Genomic DNA, 18,019 nt, shown 5'->3' with positions numbered 1-18,019 from the left:
ACTAACTGATAGACCCACCCCTTGCTGGGAACACAACGCTCCAGGAACTTTAGTCTGGAAGTGTGTGAGCACCTTGGAACTGATCCCACGTAGGGTCGGGTTCAGGGGCCCTGGGCTGGGACCAAGAGCGCGAACCCCAGGAACTGAGCCTATGTGCACTGCAGGCTTCTGAGCCCTGGGCTGGGAGCAATCGCCTGAACACTGGGAATTTGTCCCGCGTATCACAGGCCCAGGGACCCAGATTCTCTGGGGAGGAGGCAGCACCAAACACCAGTGACTTGACTGTGTTTTTTATCACCTGTGCCTGAGATCCTGATTCCCAGTGCATTCATACTAAGAGCCAGTGACTCCAATTCCTGGTGCAACGGCACACAGGGACCCTAATTCTCAAGGCAAGGTTGTGCAGAGCAACAGAGACTCTGATACTGGATTCTGGGGAACTCTGACTCCTGGCGCACGCTAGGGGACTCTGGTTTTCAACACGCTTCAGGAGGGTCTCTGTTTCAGCATGATGAAGGCAGGGTCCCTGATTCTAAGGGCGCGTACGAGGCCACATTGAGCGCTGACAACACTGACTCTGAGCGAGCCTGGTTCCCACCAACCCACCACAACCACACATCTTAGTGTCAGAGCTCTTCAGTGACACTAGGGTGGTGGCAGGCTCCCACTGCACACAGCCCAGGCCCACGCAACTCGACGTTTGAACCATCGGGAGATAATCAGAATGAAGAGACGAAACAACACCCAGAGGAAAGACAATGAGGAGTCACCAAGAAAGGACATTAATGAAGTTGAAGCATGCAACATGACAGAAAAAGAATTCAGAATAATGGTTGTACAATTTATTCACCAGATGGATGAGAAAATCAACAACCTATGCAAGATTCAAGAAGAAATGAAAAGTGATATAGCTACATTCAAAAATACCATGGAAAGTTTCAAAAGCAGACTAGAAGAAGCAGAGGACCAAATTAGTGAATTAGAAGAGAAGGCAGAGAAACAAGCTCAATCTGAACAGCAACTGGAGAAAAAAATTAAAAAGCAGAAAATTAAAATTAAAAATTAAAAATTAAAAAGCTCCCTTAGGAGCTTTGGGACAACATGAAACGAAGTAACATATGCATAATAGGGCTGCAAGAAGGACAAGAAGAGCAACAAGGATTAGAAAAACTATTTGAAGAAATAATGTCAGAAAACTTCCCAGATATGAGGAAGAAAAAAGTTACACAAGTACAGAGAGTCCCAGGCAAGATGAACCCCAAAAGACCCACACCAAGACACGTCATAATAACGATGGCAAGTGTACAAGACAAAGACAGAATCATAAAGGCTGCAAGAGAGAAACAGAGAGTTACATACAAAGGATCCCCCATCAGATTATCAAATGATTTCTCAACAGAAACACATCAGGCCACAAAAGAATGGACAGAAATTTACAAACTGATGCAAAGCAAAGGACTGAATCCAAGAATACTCTATCCAGCAAGGCTATCATTCAAAATTGAAGGGGAAATAAGAAGCTCACAGACAAAAAAATGCTAAGGGAGTTTATCACCACCAAGCCAGCAATGCAAGAAATGCTAAAGGGACTGGTGTAAAAAGAAGAAATATAAAGCCCAGAAAGAAAACAGCCACACAAAAAATAGAAATGGCTACAAACAAGTACCTTTCAATAATAACTTTAAACGTAAATGGACTAAATGGCCCAATCAAAAGACATCGAGTGGCTGAATGGATAAAAAAACATGACCCATATATTTGCTTTCTACAAGAGACCCACCTCATTAGAAGGGACTCACACAGACTGAAAATGAAGGGATGGAAAAATATCTTTCAGGCCAATGGAAATGAAAAAAAAGCTGGGGTAGCAATACTTATATCAGACAAAATAGACTTCAAAGGGAAGGCCATAACAAGAGATAAGGAAGGCCACTTCATAATACTAAAGGGATTAATACAACAAGAGGATATAATCCTGATAAACATATATGCACCCAATGCAGGAGCACCCACATACATAAGAAACCTCCTGGAAGATATCAGGGGAGAGATCAACAACAATACAATCATAGTAGGGGACTTTAATACACCACTGACATCACTGGATAAATCCGCTAGACAAAAACTCAGCAAAGAAAGAGCAATCCTAAATGACTCACTAGGTCAGATGGACTTAATTGACATCTTCAGAACACTTCACCCCAAAGCCACAAAATATACGTTCTTCTCAAGGGCTCATGGGACATCTTCAAAAATAGACCACATATTGGGTCACAAACAAAGTCTCCCCAAATTCAAGATGATTGAAATCATACCAAGCATCTTCTCAGACCACAAGGCCATAATATTAGAAATAAACTACAATAAAAACAACTCAAAATACTCAATCACTTGGAAGCTGAATAGCACGTTATTAAATATTGATTGGGTTACCAATGAGATCAAAGAAGAAATTAAAAACGTCCTGGAAACTAATGACAATGAAAACACAACAATCCCAAACCTAAGGGACACAATGAAAGCAGTCCTGAGAGGGAAGTTTATAGCTCTACAGGCCTATCTCAACAAATAAGAAAAAATGGTAGTAAATCATCTAAATCTACAGCTCAAAGAACTAGAAAGAGAGCAACAAGAAAAGCCCAGAGTGAGCAGAAGGAAGGAGATAATAAAGATTAGAGCAGAAATAAATGACATAGAGACCAAAAAAACAATACAGAAAATCAATGAAACCAAGAGCTGGTTCTTTGAAAGGATAAACAAGATTGACAAACCTCTAGCCAGGCTCACCAAGAAGCAAAGAGAAAGGATCCAAATCAACAAAATCAGAAATTATAGAGGCGAAATAACAACAGATCCCACAGAAATACAAATGATTGTTAACAAATACTATGGACAACTCTACTCCAACAAACTAGTCACCCTGGAGGAAATGGACAAATTCCGAGAAAAATACAACATTCCAAAACTCAATCAGGAAGAATCTAAAAATCTCAATAGGCCAATAACTATGGAAGAAATTGAAGCAGTCATCAAAAAGCTTTCAGCAAACATAAGCCCAGGACCAGACGGCTTCACAGGGGAGTTTTACCAAACATTCAAGGAAGAACTAAAACCTATCCTCCTCAGACTACTACAAAAAATTCAAGAGGAAGGAAATCTTCCAAGCTCATTCTATGAAGCCAGCATCGCCCTAATACCAAAACCAGGTAAAGACAACACAATGAAAGAGAATTACAGGCCAATATCCCTCATGAACATAGATGCCAAAATCCTCAACAAAATCCTAGCAAATCGCATCCAGCAGTACATCAGAAAGATCATACAACACGACCAAGTAGGATTTATCCCAGGGATGCAAGGATGGTACAATATCCACAAATCTATATATGTGATACATCACATAAACAAATTGAAAGAAAAAACCACATAGTCATATCAATTGAGGCAGAAAAAGCATTTGACAAAATTCAAAACCCATTTTTGATAACAACTCTCAGCAAGGTGGGAATTGAAGGATCATACCTCAACATAATAAAAGCCATATATGACCAACCCACAGCCAACATCATACTCAATGGTCAAAAACTAACACCATTTGCCCTAAGATCAGGAACAAGACTGGGATGCTCACTCTCACCACTCCTGTTCAACATAGTACTGGAAGTATTAGCCATTGCAAATAGACAAGAAGAAGAAATAAAAGGCTTACAAATTGGAAAAGAAGAAGTAAAACTGTCCTTATTTGCAGATGACATGATATTATACTTAAAAAACCCTAAAGACTCCATCAATCAACTATTAGACTTAATAAAAGAATTCGGCAATGTAGCAGGATTCAAAATTAACCCCAAGAAATCTATGGCATTTCTGTGCACCAATAGTGAATGTGCAGAAAGAGAGACTAAAAAAGCAATCCCATTTACCATTGTACCCAAAAAATTAACCTACCTAGGAATAAACTTAACTATAGAGGTAAAAGACCTCTTCTCAGAAAACTACAGGACATTGAAAAAAGAGATAGAGGAAGACATAAACCGATGGACGAACATACCATGTTCTTGGATTGGTAGAATCAACATCATTAAAATGTCCATACTGCCAAAACCAATCTATAAATTCAACGCACTTCCCATTAAAATACCAATGGCTTATTTCACAGACCTAGAACGTACTCTCCAAAAGTCATCTGGAGTAAAAAAAGACCCCGAATAGCTGCAGCGATCCTGAGAAAGAACAAAGTAGGTGGGATCTCAATACCAGATATCAAGTTGTATTACAAAGCCACTGTTCTCAAAACTGCCTGGTACTGGCACAAGAACAGACATATAGATCAATGGAATAGAATAGAGAGCCCAGAAATCAGCTCCAACCAATACGCTCAATTAATATTTGACAAAGGAGGCAAGAGCATACAATGGAGTCAAGATAGTCTCTTCAATAAATGGTGTTGGGAAAATTGGACAGATACATGCAAGAAATTGAAACTAGATCACCAACTTACACCATACACAAGAATAAACACAAAATGCATAAAGGAGTTAAAAATACGATGGGAAACCATACAAATACTAGAAAAATCCAAACGCAACCAAATCTCACACATATGCCGAAGCAATTTCTTCACCGATACAGCTCCTAGGGCATTGGAAACTAAAGAGAAAATAAACAAATGGGACTACATCAAAATAAAAAGCTTCTGCACAGCAAAAGAAACCGTCAACAAAACAACAAGAAAACCCACTGCATGGGAAAACGTATTTGCCAATGTCATATCTGATAAGGGCCTAATCTCCAAAATTTATAGGGAACTCATACAACTTAACAAAAGGAAGATAAACAATCCAATCAAAAAATGGGCAAAGGATCTAAATAGACACCTTTCAAAAGAGGATATTCAGAAAGCCAAGAGACATATGAAAACATGCTCAAAGTCACTAATCATCCAAGAGATGCAAATCAAAACAACAATGAGGTACCATCTCACACCTCTCAGACTGGCTATCATCAACAAATCAACAAACAACAAGTGCTGGAGGGGATGTGGAGAAAAAGGAACACTTGTGCACTGCTGGTGGGAATGCAGACTGGTGCAGGCACTATGGAAGACAGTATGGAGTTTCCTCAAAAAACTACAAATGGAACTCCCATTTGACCCTGTGATCCCACTTCTAGGAATATATCCCAAGAAACCAGAAACACCAATCAGAAAGGCTATATGCACCCCTATGTTCATAGCAGCACAATTCACCATAGCTAAGATCTGGAAACAGCCTAAGTGCCCATCAGTAGATGAATGGATTAGAAAACTGTGGTACATCCACACGATGGAATACTATGCTGCTCTAAAAAGGAAGGAACTCTTACCATTTGCAACAGCATGGATGGAACTGGAGAGCATTATGCTAAGTGAAATAAGCCAGCCAGTGAAGGAAAAATACCACATGATCTAACTCATTTCTGGATAATAAAGACCATTATAAACTATGAACAAAAATAGATACAGAGGCAGAGCTGCCTTGAACAGACTGTCAAACTACAGCAGGAAGGCCGGGTAGGGTCAGAGGGCAGGAGGGGGGTGGGTAAGAGATCAACCAAAAGACTTGTATGCATGCATATAAGCATAACCAATGGACATAAGACACTGGCGAGTAGGGGAGGCCAGGGGATTGTCAAGGGCGGGGGAAAAAAAGGAGACATATGTAATACTCTTTGTAATACTTTAAGCAATAATAAAAAATAAAATGAAAATAAAATGAAATAAAAAAAAAAAGAATTTTAACAGCTCTCTTTGGAGAAAAGCTAGTCTGAGCCAGAAAGGAATCAGCAATTGTTCCCAATTTTCTCCAGGAAGCCTGTTGGGTTCACAAAGAACTTTAACTGTTAGAACATGTAATTCTGGCTATTTTAATATATTCCAATTAGTATGCCTACTGGTTTCTAAACAAAATTTCTAAACAAGTGATAACTGGAACAGTGAGCCAAGGTTTTCTCCTCCAGGTTGTGTTTGCAACACCAAAGAATGAGCTCCACAGACCAGAAGATCTGGGGGGTTAGGAAGGAAGAGACAGTAATGGGCTACCCACAAAGCCTTGTAGTCTAGGGGTATATATGTGCTACAATCCTGCTCTTTATCTACCTATCTTGCCACCTAATAGATTCCCTCATTGTTCTTACCCAGTAATGAACCTGAACTTCCTATGTCTGCCTGCATTTAAAGCTCTATGCATCAGTACATCTTATTGTTGCAGCCGCTCTTTGGTTTTCCATGCCTCCCACTCTGTGTCCAAAATCATTCTATCATTTGAGTACAAGAGGCCCGGTGCACAAAAATTTGTGCACTCGGGGGCGGCGGTCCCTCAGCCTGGCCTGTGCCCTCTTGCAGTCTGGGACCCCTCGGGGTATGACCACCTGCTGGCTTAGGCCTACTCCCCAGGGAATTGGGCCTAAGATGGCAATCAGACATCCCTCTGGAAGCCCGGCAGCCCTTGGGGGATGTCCACTTGCCACCGGGGAGCAGACCTAAGCTGCAGTCAGACATCCTTAGTGCTGCTGAGGAGGCAGGAGAGGCTCCCACCACCACTGCTGTACTGGAAGCCATCAGCCTGGCTTGTGGCTGAGCAGAGCTCCCCCATGTGGGAGCGCACTGACCACCACGGGGCAGCTCCTGAATTGAGCGTCTGCCCCCTGGTGATCAGTGTGTGTCATAGTGACCAGTCATTTCCAGTCTTTCTGCTGTTAGGGTCAGTTTGCATATTACCCTTTTACTATATAGGATAGAGGCCTGGTACACAGGTGTGGGCCAGCTGGTTTGCCCTGAATGGTGTCCCGAATCAGGGTGGGGGTTCCGCATGGGTGCCTGGCCAGCCTTGGTGAGGGTCTGATGGCTGTTTGCAGCTGGTCATACCCCCTTCAGGGTAGGGGTTCCCACTGGGGTGCCTGGCCAGCCTGGGTGAGGGGTTGAGGGCCGTTTTCAGGCTGGCCTGTAACTGAAGCTCCCAGCCTCTCCTTTTTTCTCTTTTTTATTCTGGGATTTACTTACCTTCTATAATTGGAACTCTGTTGCCGTCACTGGCGCTCCCAGCTCTGAGGCCACAGCTGGCTGAAAGTAGGTATCTGTGGTTTGCTTGGCTTTTATAATTTAAACTCTGTTGCTATCACTGGTGCTCCCAGCTCTGAGGCCACGGCTGGCTAAAAGCGGGTATCTGGGATTTCTTTAGCTTCTATAATTGAAACTTTGTTGCTTTCGGGCTCAGAGCCGGGCCACGGCAGGTGAGGAACCTTGGCTTCCTCCATCACTGAAGCAAGCAAATCTCCTGCTCGCTTCAGCTGCATGGCTACCGGCCGCCATCTTTGTCGGAAGTTAATTTGCTTATCTCGCTGATTAGCCAATGGGAAGCATAGCATAGTGTGGTAATTAGCCTTTTTGTCTTTTATTAGATAGGATGGTTGGTTTCTGTGATTAGGCTGCTCAAACTGTTGTCTCTGCCCCTGCCTATGATCCATCTGCCTTTGTTTCCCACTGGACCCCTGCCCTGTCTGCCTGCATGTCAAGCGAACTTCTCTCAGTTCCCCATCTGATTAGGAGATCACAATTGCTGTTGCAAACAGGGGCAACAACTACTCTGGCTACTTCCTGCTGACAGTGAGTATTGTGGGGGAGCAGTAGTCAGGTCCCATTAGGAAGCGGGCAGTCTAAGGAGTCTACAGTAAAAGGCAGTCATCTCAATCTAGGGCTGAAATTGGAGGGCCATCTGTAGTTTGAATGCCTCTATAAGAGAAGAAAAAAAACAGGTCAGGAGGTTTAATAGGCAAGGCCAGGACTACCATGATTAGGGGTCTGGCTAAAGGTAGGAGCCATGATAGTCAATTTATTTTGGATGTCAGTTCATCCAAGAACCTGAGAAATTTTGTTGAATGTCTGATGGTTTATTAGCTAGGTTCTTCGTGCATCTTTTACAATGCCAAATTGGTTCATATAAAAACAACACTCCTCCTTTAGAAATAGGCATAGACCACCTCCTCAGCAGTGAAAAGATCTAATCTCTTGTGATTACAGAATACAATCCTAGAAAGAGAATCTAATTGTTCCTGCACAGCTGTCAGGCCTTTGCCTATAGTCTCTCAGCTTACAGCCAGGTGTTTGGATAAGCTTTGGTAATAGGTCAGGGAAGTGACAAGTCCTCCCATCCCAGTAGCCATCCCACAATTTTGGCAATTGCTGTTAAAGAGAGGAGGAGAGAGAGCACTATGGCACACAGTGTCATAGCAGGCACTTTAAGGGGCAGCCTATAGGATTGATTATTGGGGTCTATATGAATGTCAGGGGCAAGAAAGACCAATGTATATATGCCCATCTAATTAGTGGGGAGACAAAGATAAGAACTGCTTCCACAAAGGAAGAGAAGCTCAACATATTCTAGGCAAGGTGAAAAATCCATTGAAGAGCAAGAGTGAGTGTAGTATATGCTTATGCCACTGACACTGATCACACAGAGAGGGTCCTTATCAGGGAAATTCCTGTGAAGGGTTAGAGCAGCCCCTGAGGATTGAGTTGGGATGCCCCTGTAGTCCTATTCTCATCCTATATAATAAAAGCCTGATATGCTAAGTGTCTAGTCAACTGGTTGGCCATTCAACCAATCAAAGCATAATATGCTAATGATATGCTACCGCCACGCAAGCACTCACTATGCCATACACTGACCACCAGGGGGCAGATGCTTTGTAGCTGCTGGGGTCTGGCCAATCAGGACTGAGTGAGATGGGCCAGACACAGCCCAGAGCCCTCTGTGGCTGGCTAACCTCCCACGTCTTTTCCTGGTCCCAATCAAGGAACAAGTAGGGTCCCTTGGCCTGGCCTGCGCCCTATTGCAATCCAGGACTTCTTGGGGGATGTCGGAGAGCCATTTTCAGCCCAATCCCACAGGCCAGACCAAGGGACCCCCACTGGTTTATGAATTTATGCACTGGGCCTCTAAAAAAAGATAAAGTTTCAACTAAGATCAATGAGAAACCAATCATTAAGGGTTGGAAACAACAGGATGAATGGAAATCACTGTTTCATTTACTAACTATAAGTCTTGAACTAATTTCCTTTTTCCGGTATACTTTTGTACCCCTGGAAGTCAATAATGTCTACAACCTAAAGGCTGAGAAAAATATCTCTATCATCCCAGACGTGCTTATAATGGTCACAGTCTCTAAAGATGATTTTCCAGGGTTTGAAAGGAGTACAGAGAAGGTGGCATCTGTATCAAGGAGGAAGTTAATTTCCTTGCCCTAGACAGTCTGGATTATCTGGGACTCCTGGGAGGAGATGACAGTCCTAAGTGGAGTTGGATAGGGAGCCCCAGGAGTTCTTCTGGGCCAGTTCAAGCTGGGTTATGGGCTCTGCTCCTTGGAATATTCATACCTGAGGGCAGACCAACTTCTAGTGGCCTCCTTACAGATAGGACAAGGCTTAGGGGGCCGTATCCCTTGGGGCAAGTCTGTCGCATATGTCCAGCTTGACCACAGTTGTAACAGGTGACCAGGATTGACCACCTGCCTACAGGTTCTGACCTGACAAACTTATTGGCCTCCTGGAGCACAGCTACTATGACCTTCTCCATTTTCATAACCTTAGTGTGATCCCTCTTGTTCCATCTTTCTACCTCCTTTTGGTCCCTGTTGTAAAATACAGAGACGGCAACTTTCAGACTTTCTAAGGTACTTTTGGACTGATAGCCAATTTATGTAACTTTCTTCTGATGTTTGGAGCCAATTGGGTGATAAAGCTATCCTTTAAAATCAGTTGTCCCTCTGTTGTATTTGGAATAATATTGGTGTGCTTACCCAGTGCCTCCCTGAGCTTGTCCAAAAAGGCAAGAGGTTTTCATCAGCCCCTTGAGTAATAATGGCAAGCTTAGAGTAATTAACAGATTTGGTTTTGCTGTGCCTAAGGCCCTCAATAATGCAGACCTGACAGTGCCTTATTTTTCACATTTCAAAGTCAGTATTCCAGTTGGAATACATTGGGGTAACTGCCTCCCTCCTGTTGGCAATTCTTCCTCCTTTCTTCAGAATACAGGAAACCTTGAGTCATGGTAATATTGACCTGGTCTCCAAATTCTCTTGCCTTTCCTAATACAGACTGTTTTTCAGTAAGAGACAGAGTCTAACCCAAAAGTAACACTATGTCTCTATAGAATAGATCAAACATTTGAGTAAGGCTTTGGGAGACCTCAATATATTTATCAGGATCACCTGAAAATTTCCCTTAATCACTCTTGATCTGTCTCAAATCTTATAATGAGAAGGGGATCTATATTATGGTAGGGCCAAACTCTCCATCAGCTTGTTCAACTAAGGGTTATAAACCCTAGGATGGGTCAGATTTGGTTTTCCACTGATGTGTTAGACCTGAACATGGGAGATATTTCCTCGGGGGGCACTGAATATTGTGGGCAGAAGGGCTCACAAAAAGGTGCTGGAGATGGGGTGACCTCTGCCTTTTTCTCTGGCAGATCCTGTGTTATTATTGCCAGCAGAAAGGGGGCAATCTTACAGCCTTTATACAGATTTGGTTTACCCCTTAATGAAAAGAAAGGCTGGACATAAGAAATTTCTGACCACTTCCCTTTCCTTCCACAAAAGAGGACTAGTTGTAAAATGGTGCTATACTTTAAGCTCCCTTCTGGGGCCATGCCTCTCTATCTGCTAGTTCATATTGAGATCAGGTCTGGGTACGAAAGAAAAATAGGCATTTCTTTTTAAGAGTCTGAGTTCCTAATGTGTCCCAGTGTTTAAGAATACAACCCAGAGGGCTATCTGCATAGGTTGTGGATGAAGTGGCTCCCATCTGTAATAAAACACACAATATGATGTCCAGCATCCTCTGTGATCTTCCCTTCTCTGTTTGGGGCATCCCCTCCTAGATAAGGGATATGAGATGAGTGGCTCTTTGTGTACAACCACAAAAGAGGGTTGCAAGAAGTCTCACTTACTGGAGAGACCTAGGGTGTGCAAAAACTGTGTATTGTGAAGAAAACCTATTAGTATGCACCCATTAACATAATTGACCTACTGGACTGTGCACACTTACTAGTGTGGTCCTACCTGTGACCAGGCACCCACCCTCTTCCAGATGTGGGGAAGCCTGGACTAACCCATGTTCTTGTCTGAGATGGTTCCAATGTTTCAGAAGTACCCACTGACCTCCCTGAGCAGGAAAGAGAGAAGAGACCAACAGAAAACTTCTTGCAGTGATGAACACCATCGTGGGGCCCACAACTGGGACTCAATAGAGGCAGCCCTCTTCCTGGTCCAACTTATCATGGACTCATGGCCCCCGCATATCTATCACAAAGAAAGGACAAATGTAAAAATAATGGTATCCTTTGTTGGTCAGAACCAAGATTCTGTGCCCATTAGTGACTTGTTTGGTCAGGGGAAAAAAGGCATCCAGGAACCGAAGTCTGGGAACTGGAGGGGAGCACTGTAGATAGGGCTGAAGGGCCTCAAGCACTGTTGTAAATCCGAACCTTGTATTCCTCCTCCATTCTGTCTGGGACTCTACTGCCCTAATGTGTGGAAAATGCCCTGATCTACTGCGCAATCCTGCTTCAAATGCTCACCAGCTCATGGTGTGGTATGAACATCAGGGATGTTTCCCTCAAGGGCATTCCCTCCATGACTCTCCTAACATTCTATTGAAGACCTGAATCCCCTCTGGTCCTCCCAATGTCACTGCAAGGAGCTGGAAGAAATCAGGCCTCTGAGGGTTAGGTCCAAAGAGGCATTGAAGGGATGATGAAATCCTCTGCTCATGCATGACTGGGTACAACTGTGGTACAGGACACCAAGAATGCCAGATTAACTTAGTATCCTTTTACCCCCAACCTCAGGCAAGAGGAGGGAAAAGGCAGGAAAGTTAGAGTGGATCTCTGGAAACAGAAATCCTAACAAGGAAACAGGCCAGGGTTGAGCTGTATGTAGTGGGTACAAGTGTGCTGTTTGTGGTGGGAACTCCAAGAGGCAGTGAAAATGCTGGTCATCTCCTTTGATGTGCCTCAGTTTCTCCCCCTGTCTGTCTAAAATAGCCATAACTTGGAGTGCTGGGTGACCAGCCCTTATGTGCACTCCCTGGATGGGTCAGAGTTCAATTACAGTTGTATTCTGGAGTCACTATGAGGCCCCTGCATATCTTAGGGTTCAACCCAAGACACCGCTGTGAGGTCCTTACTCATGGAAGGACATTTGAGATTCTCAAATCAGAGGGCAGAATTTGCCTTGCTGATCTTCGGAGCCTGGGTAAGGCACCCAAGTACTCATTTAGTCATTGGTCAGACTTTGTCTTACAAATGGCAGGAAGCCTACTGCTCTCTAACCCAGTCTGACAACCAGTTTAACCTTCCAAGGGAAACTTTTTATGTGGTAGCTGCCCTAGTGACATTTAACTGGCAGACCCATGCCCACTGTGAATGGCCCAAAGGCCAGAGACCACATTTGAAAAGTGAAAGAGAAAAATGCCCACTGGAGATGGCAGCCTGATTAAAAGGCTGTTGGTAACCCAGCAACGCCTACAAAATTACAAAGGAAATGTCAAAAGAAGCAATACAGTCTGTAGGCAGACCCTTTGATGTATGAGGTTGAATCCAGGATGCACTCCCAAAGTTGATAGCCAGATAGTAAGCCAAGGTATTTTCCCCCAGGGTTATGTCTCACAATGCCAAAAAATAAGCTTTGCAGACTAGAAGATTTAAGGAAAAGTGTGGAAAATTTATTATAAGCAGATTTGATTTGGGGTGAGAAGGTGGTGGGAGCGACAGTAGTGTGTTGCCCATGAATCCTTGTAGTCTAGGGGTATATATATGCTATGAGCCTGCTCTTATCTACCTGTTATGCCACTTAATTGATTTTCTCATTGTTCTTGCCCAGCCACAGACCTGAAATTTCTCTTTTTCTATGCATCAGTACACCTTGTTATTGCAAGTACTCCCTTGGTTTCCCATGCCTCCCACTCTGTGTCCAAAGCATTCTATTACTAGTGCCTGAGTGCACAGATTTCTGCACATTGAAAGGTAATTAATTAGAAGGTGACCAGCAGGGTGAGACTGAGCAAGATGGACAGGACAAGCCCTGGAGCCAACCTTCTTCAGGCCCCCCACCCCAGCTGGTCACACCTGGGGCAGCATCTGAGGAGTGAGCAGGGTCCCTCTGGCAGGTCTGCGGCTTGGCACCTCCTGTGTTAAGCGTCTGCCCCCTGCCCCTGGTGGTTAATGCACATTATAGCTTGATCAGATGGTTGAATGGTGGAATGGTTGCTTAAGCTTTTATATTTATAGATTTGAGCATGGTTGGTTTCTGTGATTAGGATGCTCAAATTGCTGTGTCTGCCCCTGCCTTTGTTTCCCACTGGAACCCTGCCTTGTCTGCCTGTTTTCCAAGCTAACTCCTCTCATAAAGTTCTCAGGAAAATTCTTGAAGAGAAGTCTATCCATTTTAAGGATTATTGAAAACTAAAATGGAATTTAGAAAAAACAAACAAACAGAAACAAGCATAGAGCTATTCTGAGGATGGCAAGTAGTCTTATTTTCCCTATTATTTAAGCAAGCAAATGTTTACAGAAGCCAGAATAGCAGGGTTAAAATTTTAAACAGCAGTTTTTACCCAAGATGGAGGTTACTATGCTTCAAGAGGAGGGAAAGGGATAAGACTTAGAAACATCAATTGGCTGCCTCCTGCACACCCACTACTGGGATGTACCCTCAACCAAGGTACATGCCCTTGACCTGAATGGAACCTGGGATCCTTCAGTCCTCAGTCCAATACTCTATCCACTGAGCCAAACCAGTTAGAGCTCAATGTAACAATCTTAAACCAACAACTTGGCTACTTTCTTTAGAAGATAAACACATCCACAAGAGCATTTTTGCTTATTCTTATGAGTGTTCACCGTAATCATAAAAATAGTTTACTGGACACTTCTTAATACTGCTGCTTGAATTTGATTTATAGATAGATACTTAATGCATAAGCAGGAATGTTACCATGCTAGATATTTAATAACTCCCATGGTAAACATAATTAAAGTTTCTTATTTACCTGAATAAAATTGCCCAACAGCCTAATTGTTCTAAGTCGGTCTTGTTACTTGGCTAAAGATCAAGTAATATATATTTACATGGATAGCAGCTCTGCCTTTGGGGTAGTTCACTTTAGAATGTTGTGTAAACAGTAAGGCTTCTTAATTATTTAAAAATAATTCATAATTGTTGAAATTAATACATATGTCTCCTTCTTTCCCCCAATGATGCACTCCACTCCACCCCCACCCACCCCCTGCTCCAGGACCTCACCACTCCATTGTATGTGTCCATGGGCCATGCATAAATGCATACAAGGTATTTGATTGATTACCTCCCACCCATCCACACTCACCCCTGCCTTCCTCCAGATCCCACACTCTATTCCATGCTTTAAGTCTCTGGATCCACTCTGTTCATCAGTTTATTTTGTTACTTAGATTCTACATATGAGTAAGATCCTGTGATACTTACCTTTCTCTGGTACTGGCATGATACTATCCAGGTACCTCCATGCTGTCTCAAAGGATAAGAGATTCTTCTTTCATACGTATGCATAGTATTCCATGGTATGTATACATGTCCACAGCTTTTTTTATCCACTCAACTACTGATGGGCCCTTGGGATATTTCCAGATCTTTGTTATTATAAATTGTGCTGCTATAACATAGGGGTGCATATGTTCTTTCTGATTTGTATTTTGGGTTTCCTAGGATATATTCATAGAAGTGAGATAACTGGATCAAATAGCAGCTCCATATTTAATTTTTGTGGAAACCCCATACTGTTTTCTATAATGGCTTCACCAGTCTGCATTCTTACCAGCAGTACCATTTTCTCCACCTCCTCACCAGCACTTGTCATTTATTGGTTTACTGATGGTAGCCATGCTGACAGGTGTGAGGTGATGTCATTTAATTTGCATCTCTCTAATCATCAGTGACTTGGAGCATTTTTTCATGTCTCTTGGCTATCTGTATGTCCTCTTTAAAGAAGTGTCTATTTAGGTCCTTTGCTCATTTTGTAATTGCATTATTTGTCTTCCTTCTGTTAAGCTTGTGAGTGCTTTATATATTTTGGATATTAACCCTTTAGAAGATATATCATTTCAAAATATGTTGTTTCATATAGTGGGCTCCCTTTTGGTTTTGTTGATGGTTTCTTTTGCTTTACAGATGCTTTTTATTTTGATGTAGTTCTATTTGTTTACTTTCTCCTCAGTATTCTTTGCCCCAGGAAATGCATCTGTAAATATATTGCTATGAGAGATATCTGAGATTTTGCTGCTATGGTTTGTTCTAGGATTTTTATTATTTCACAACTTATCTTTAAGTCTTTTATCTATTTTGAGTTTATTCTTGTGAATGGTGTAAGTTGGTGGTCTAGTTTCATTTTTTTTCCCCATGTATCTGTCCAATTCCCCTACACCATTTATTGAAGGAACTGTCTTGACATCAGTGTATATTCTTGCCTCCTTTGTCAAATATTAATTGATCATAATGGCTTGGGTTCATTTATGGGTTCTCTGTTCTGTTCCATTGTCCTATATGCCTGTTCTTGTGCCAGTACCAGACTGTTTTGATTATGGTGGCTTTGTAGTATAACTTAAAATCTGATATTGTGAGTCCTTCAACTTTGCTCTTCTTTCTCATAGTTGCTGCAGCTATTCGGTGTCTTTTTTGGTTCTATATTAATTGTTGGAATATATGTTCTAGATCTGTGAAATATACTGTTGGTATTTTAATGGGCATTGCATTAAATCAGTAGATTGCCTTGGATAGTATGGACATTTTAATAATGTTGATTCTACCAACCCATGAACACAGTTTATTCTTCCACTTGTTTATATCTTCCTCTATCTCTTTTTTCAACATTCTATAGTTTTCCAAATACAGATATTTTGCCTCCTTGGTTAATTATATTCTTAAGTGTTTTCATTTTTTTGTTGCTATGGTAAATGGAATTGTTTAGTTTCTTTTTCTGAGTATTCATTATTGGTGTATAACAAAGCCACTGAAATTTGGGGCTTGATATTGTATTCTGCTACATGCCCAAATTCATTTATTAAATCTAGTATTTTTTGGTGGAATCTTTAGGGTTTTCTACGTATAATATCATGTTATCTGTGAATAATTAGAGTTTTACCTCCTCCTTTCCAATTTGGATGCCTTTTATTTCTTCTTCTTGTCTAATCACTTCCAGTACAATCCTATATAATAAAAGCCTAATATGCTAAGTGTCCAGTCACCCAGTGACCAGTCAACTGTTCAATTAAATCATAATATGATAATGATATGCTAAGGCAGCTCAACCACTCACTATGACGTGCACTGACCGCTAGGTGGCAGATAGTCTACTGATTGACCAGTTGCTATGACATGCATTGACCACCAGGGGGAAGATGCTCCAACCGGTAGATTAGCTTGCTGCTGGGGTCCAGCCAATTGGCACTGGGCAAGATGGGCCAGACATACCATGGAGTCCTCCCGTGATCCCACCCTGGCCTTATTGTGCACCGTTAACCCCTCATCCTGGCCTGCACCTTCTTGCAATCCGGGACCCCTCAGAGGATGTTGAAAAACCAGTTTCAGCCCGATCCCACATGCCACTCCCCTCAGGAGGACACCAGATGCAGAGCTCATGGCTGGGGAGCACTGCTGCAGCAGCATGAGCCTCTCCCAATCAGGAGATTGGGCGCAAGCCCTCAACAGGTGCATTGGGGCCAAGATGAGCAGGAGCAGCAGGTAGAGCTGCAGGTAGCATTGGACTGCGGGTTTGGCCCAATCCCCACAGGCCATCCAGAGGTCCCCACCTTTGCGCAAATTCATGCACTGGGCCTCTAGTGTTGAATAAGAATAGTGAAAGTGGATATCTCTATCTTGTGCTTATTCTTAGGGGAAATTGTTTTAGCTTTTGCCTATTGAGTATGATGTTCACAGTAGGTTTGTCATATATAGGCTTTATACATAGCCTTTATATATAAAGCATGTTGTGATATGCTTTCTCTATTCCCACTTTGCTGAGAGTTTTTATCAAAACTTATGTTGGATTTTGATGAATGTTTTTTTGTGTCTTTTGATATGATCATGTGATTTTTGTCTTTCAATTTATTTATGTGATGTATCACATTTATTCATTTGTGAATGTTGTATTCTGGAAATAAATCCCACTTGGTCATGGTGTATGATATTTATGATATATTGCCTGATCTGATATGCTAATATTTTACTGAGGATTTTAGCATCCATGCTCATCAGGGTATTGGCTTGAAATTCTCTTTTTATTATGGTGTCTTTGTCTAGTTTTGGAAGTGTTTCTTCCTCGTGGATTTTTTGGTATAGTTTGAGGAGTATAGGTATGAGTTATTTTTAGAGTGTTTAGTAAAACTACCCTGTAAAGTCTTCTGGACCCAGGCTTTTGTTTGCCAAGGTTTATTATTATTATTATTATTATTATTATTATTATTACTATTTCAATTTCCTCAGTAGTTATTGGCCTATTCAGGTTTTCTGATTCTTCTTGATTCAGTTATGGGAGATTGTATTTTTATAGCAGTTTGTCCATTTTACCCATATTGTTCAGCTTGTTGGCATTTAGTAGTTCATAGTATTTCCTTACAATCCTTTGTATTTCTGTGGTGTAAGTGCTAACTTCTCTACTTTTGTTTCTACTTTTATTCATTTGGGTCCTCTCTCTTTCTTTCTTGATGAGTCTGGCTAACAGTTCATCATTTTTGCTTATCCTTTCAAAGAACCAGCTCTTGGTTTCATTGATTTTTTTTTTTTGTATTTTTCTTTTTAGTCTTTATGTCATTTATTTCTGCTCTGATCTTTATTATTTCCTTCCTCTACTTACTCTGGGCTTTTCTCGTTGTTCTCTTTCTAGTTCTTTAAGTTCTAGGGTTAAGTAGTTTATTGCTGATTTTTCTTGTTTCTTGAGGTATGCCTATAG

Source organism: Myotis nattereri (assembly GCF_964212035.1).
Source record: "Myotis nattereri genome assembly, chromosome: Y".
Lineage (NCBI taxonomy): Eukaryota > Metazoa > Chordata > Mammalia > Chiroptera > Vespertilionidae > Myotis > Myotis nattereri.
The sequence above is the reverse complement of the archived record's forward strand: the minus strand, read 5'-3'. Positions refer to the sequence as shown.